This window comes from Nannospalax galili, unplaced genomic scaffold (assembly GCF_000622305.1).
Source record: "Nannospalax galili isolate Female #2095 unplaced genomic scaffold, S.galili_v1.0 scaffold1077, whole genome shotgun sequence".
Lineage (NCBI taxonomy): Eukaryota > Metazoa > Chordata > Mammalia > Rodentia > Spalacidae > Nannospalax > Nannospalax galili.
In genome coordinates this window covers 282,710-288,070 of record NW_008340429.1, presented here as the reverse complement: position 1 = coordinate 288,070, position 5,361 = coordinate 282,710, and the positions used below count along the sequence as shown (strand labels likewise).

The following is a 5,361-nucleotide window of genomic DNA, read 5'->3' as shown; positions in this document are numbered from 1 at the left end:
AACCAATACTGCTCAAATTATTCAAAAAGATAGAAATGGAGGGAGAACTCCAAAATTCCTTCTATGAAACCAGTATCACTCTCATACCAAAGCCTGGTAAAGATACAACCAAAAAAGAAAACTATAGACCCATATTCTTAATGAACATAGATGCAAAAATTCTCAACAAAATACTTGCAAACTACATACAGACACACATCAGAAAGATCATTTACCATGATCAAGTACGCTTTATCCCAGAGATGCAGGGACAGTTCAATATACACAAGTCAATAAATGTCATTAATCATATAAATGGTCTCAAAGACAAAAACCACATTGTCATCTCAATAGATGAGGAAAGGATTTTGACAAAATTCAGCATGCATTTATGTTCAAAGTCCTAGGGGGAATTGTACTGGGGGGAAACATACCTCAACATAATTAAAGCGATATACAACAAACCCACAACAAATATCATTCTAAATGGAGAAAAACTGGAAGCATTCCCATTAAAATCAGGAACTAGACAAGGATGTCTACTATTGTAGGGTTTGTCCCTTTCCTCGTGAGTCATTGGCCACCATTCCACGAGGACAAAGGGAGCAGAAGCGACAAACAGGGTCAGGATGGACAGTGACACTGACAGAAGAAAGCCCTTCTGGGGAGGCAGGTTCAGTGATACAAACAGCTCCAGACTCACTGAAACAGCTCTAGATTCAGTGAAACAGCTCCAGATTCAACAAAAATCAGTAGCCTTTCTATATACCAATAATAAGCAGTTGGAGAAAGAATACAAGGAAATTCTCCCATTCACAACTGCTGCAAAAAAAATTAAAATATCTTGGAATAAATCTGATGAAAGACACCAAATATCTCTACAATGGAAATTTTAAATCATTAAAGAAAGGATTAAAGAAGACACCAGAAGATGGAAGGACATCCCATGTTCACGGATTAGAAGAATTAACACTGTTAAAATGACCATCCTACCAAAAACAATACATAGATTCAATGCAATCCCAATCAAAATTCCCATGACATGCTTCACAGCATTAGAAAAATGTATCCTTAAATACATATGGAGGCACAAAAGACCCTGGATAGCCAAAGCAACCCTGAGTACAAAAAGCAATGCTGGGAGGATTACTATATCAGATCTCAAAGTATACTACATAGCCATAGTCATAAAAACAGCATGATATTTGTGGAAAAAAAGACACATAGATCAATGGCACATCATTGAAGATTCAAGCCTGAGTACACGAAATTTCAGCCACCTGATATTTGACAAAGGTGCCAAGAACACACAATGGAGGAAAGGCAGCATCTTCAACAAATGGTGCTGGCAAAACTGGATCTCCACCTGTAGAAGAATGAAACTAGATCCTTACCTTTCACCATGCACAAAAGTCAACTCCAAATGGATCAAAGACCTCAATGTGAAAATGGAAACCCTGAAACTATTGGCAGTAACTTACAGGATGCAGTTGTAGGAAAGGATTTTCTAAATCAGACAGAAGTCTATCAGGTATTAAGGTCAGCAATCAATAAGTGGGACCTCATTAAAATAAAAATCTTCTGTACAGCAAAAGAAACAATCAAAAAGTGAAGGGAAAACCCACAAAATGGGAAAAAGTCTTCACCAGTAATACATCTGACAGACGTTTAACATCCAGAACATATAAAGAATTCAAAAAACAAAGAAGCAAGAAACCAAATGACCCAATTAAAAGATGGGCTAAAGATCTAAAAAAATTTCATATAAAATTATTTTAAAATTATTCACTTATGTATTCAAATTTGTGTTATGTGTGTGTTTCATGTGTATGCTTTGTGTGTCTGTACATGTACATATTGTGTGCACATGCAGGTGGAGGCCAGAGGTTGATGTCAGGTGTCCTCTTTTACTCTCTACTTTATTTTTCGAGACAGGGTCTCACTGCACTCAGAGCTCACTTACTGGCTAGTCTGGCTGGGGGATCTGCCTGTTTCCACCTCTCCAACACTAGGATTACATACACAATTGTGCCTGACTTTTACATGGGTATTGGGTGTCCAAATTCTGGTCTTTTGTGCTTCAAAGCAGGCACTTACTGACTGAGTCATCTCTCAGCCCATAATGACCTTTATTTAAATATTATAGCTAATTTTAAAGTCATTTATATTAATTATCAATTAATGTTGAGAGGCAGGCATTTATTAGTATATTTGGACATCTGGACCACTTCCAGTTCAGAGCAGGAAGAGTATCTTGAACATGAATTCTTAGTGTTTGTGACTACAAAAACTATGCTACGGATACTCTTGCTACTCTTGGGTTAGAATATTGGATGTAAGGGGTTCAGACCTCCATCGGGGTAGTGGCTCATAGCTCAGCAGACCTCCAGAGAGTGCTGGGATCTGGCATCCCTCTGGTCTCCAACTACCAGAGGGCCTGAGAACCCAGGGGACTGCCTGACAGTTCCTGGATCCTGCCTCCGTGTGGTGGTCCTTTTAATAAGATGGTGCTATACAGCAGTCCCTTCTGCATGAAATAACTACCATCATCATGACTTTGGCTGAGCCTGATCGATAAGCATAGTCACAATTGGGCTTGTTGATGGTTGTGCTCATTCATTAAAAGAGTGCCAAGCAGGGTCACTGGACCCTCACCTGAATATACAGCCACCCTTTCTAGCCACTCTTCCCAGACAACTAGTCCAGCCTTGTAAGACAGCTATTGTTCTAAAATGATGGGTAAATTTGTTTTCTCCCCCTATGTAGAAGCCTTTGAGAGGGAACCGACACTGATTCTAGCCACTCCAACAGCTATCAAAGTGCCTGGAAAAAATCCTGAATCCATCACTCTCAAGTCCAGCCTTGACAAACAAAAGAAAAATGAGGAAGCGCCCAATGCTTTTTGATGCTTTTGGAAGCCCATGTCAAGAAACTCCAATGGAGTCTGATATGAACATTTCTAACTTTTTTCTGGTTCCTTGTCTAGAACTCACAATGCTAACTACTCTTGCCTTTACTTCTCCTTCACATCTCCTAGGTACCAGTCAAAGACTTTCTGAATTATGCAATTTTGGAGTCTTTTAGATAGACCCACTGACAGGGTACTCCAATTGCCTCACCCTGCGTTCTTGTTCAGCATGGAAGAAGCCAGGCATCCCTATTCCTTATTGGCAATTTGGGAAACCCCTTCAGAGGATGGCATGATAAGAATAGGAGGTAGAAATTGGCTAGGCAGTTAGGATAAAAAGACCCCAAAGAAACATAGCCAGTTTCTTGGCTAAATTCAAAATGTCCTTGGACCTGTTAGCAACATACTCTGTTCCAAGGCGAAAAGTTGTCAAAAGTATTTGGGAGCTTGTAACTAAAAGATTTTTTTAGGGGTATCTCTTCAGAGGGGGTAATGTTGGAGGGGAAGGAGTGGGTATGGATTTAATCAGAACACCTTATGTGCATGTATGAAATTCTCAATAAAGTTTTTGTAAAAAAATTTTTTTAAAAAAATACTATAAACAACTCTATAACTCACACAGAATTGAAAGAATAGTTGAAATGGACCAATTTACTGATGACACATGACAAAATTCAAAGTAGGAAAAATAGATCACTTTAATAAGTCTATATCTATTAAACAATTTGAATCAATAACTAACAAAATTTCAAAATAGAAATCACCAGATAGTCATTAATTTTCCAGAATAAAAAACAACATATACTTTCAAATTCTACAAAACATTTTTTTAAGTTCTTTGGATTTTTTTTTAGACAGAGTCTCCCTATAGCCCTACCTGGCCTGGAATTCATTATGTAGACCAGGCTTGCCTCAATCTCACAGAGATCTACCTGCCTCTGCTTCCCAAGTGTTGGGACTAAAGGCATGTGCCAACATGCCCGGCCCTACAAAACATTTTTTAATGATACCAAGGCTGACCAACATTTCCAGAAATATATACAAAGGGAATACTTCCTGTACTAACTCATCTTGTGAGGTTAGCATTGTATAATAAAATAAAGATATTATAGGAAGGAAAAAATTAGATGGGGTGAGCTGGTGCATGCCAGTAACCAAAGCTCTTGGGAGGCTCATGAATTTCAAAAATCAAAGGAGGAAGGAAAAATTATAGATCAACATATCTTCATGAACATAGTTGTAAAATTGTAACTCAACAGTACTTAAAATAATTATGCATAGTGACCTAGTGGGGTTCCTTCCAGATATGTAAAACTGGTTCAGTACCTAAAATCATTACAGTTTCAAGTGAGCCAGGAGGAGGATGTTGGACAATAGGAGTGGAGCAATGCCTAAATCAAAGAAACATGTTTCTTCAAGCTCTTCAGGCAGAGATTCTGACAGTGAAGTTGCAAAAAATTAAAGTAAGAAGCAAGTCGCTCCAGAAAACTCTGTAAAGAACAGAAGCCTGCTGATCTCTGAGAGCTTCAGAATCTTTCTCTCTTTTTTATTTATTATTTTATGGGTATGAGTGTTTTTATTTATTTATCTATTTTATTTTTTTATGGGTATGCCTGCATGTGTGTAAGTTCACCTGTGTTGTCCAATGCCTGTAGATGACAGAAGAAGGTGTAGGATCCCCTGGAACTGGAGTTACAGATGGTTGTTAGTGGTTACATGGGTGCTGAGATTCAAACTGGGGTCCTCTGCAAAAGCAGTCAGTGCTCTTAACTGCTGAGCCATCTCTCCAGTCCAAGAGTTTTGTGATCTTTCAAGCAGAGTAGCAGTGCAATAATAATATTTCATTTTGGGAAAATGAGGTATGTCAATGTTCAAGGATTTAAAGGTAAAATTCTAATTGACACTAGAGAATATTGGATGGACTCAGAAGGTGAAATGAAACCAGGAAGAAAAGTCACTTCTTCAAATATGGAACGATGGAGCCATCTGAAGGAACAGAGTTCTGACATTGATGAAGCAGTAAAAAAAATTGCAAAAATCCGAGTTGTATCAGATCTGTAATATTTTAGTTGTTTGAATCTGTCTTTTTAGATTGGCTTTTGTCTTCTAAATAGTGTTTTTCAAGCTGTTGTATGTTTGGATTGCAGAACAAGTTATAAGTTATATTTTCAGTGTGCTTTATTTTAAAAAATCCTCTGAGTTAGACCAGGTATGATGGCATATGCCTTTAATGCCAGCACTGGAGAGGCAGAATCAGGAAGATCTCTGTGAGATCGAGACCAACCTGGTCTACATAGTGAGTTCCAGGCCAGTTGGAGATACAGGGAGACCCTGTCTCAAAAATCAAAAAAAAAAAAGGTTCTGAGTGAAGCTAACTGTCAACTTTACTAAAGAGGATTTTTCTATATCCCCCACTTATGTAAAATAAAATAAAATCATTACACTTACACACACACACACACACACACACACAC

At 38.1% G+C, this 5,361-nt stretch overlaps 1 pseudogene; it reads left to right on the top strand.

The window, feature by feature from the left end:
* The first annotated feature begins 4,274 nt into the window (after positions 1–4,274).
* Positions 4,275–4,948, top strand: LOC103736095 (annotated as a pseudogene).
* The last annotated feature ends 413 nt before the right edge of the window (positions 4,949–5,361 follow it).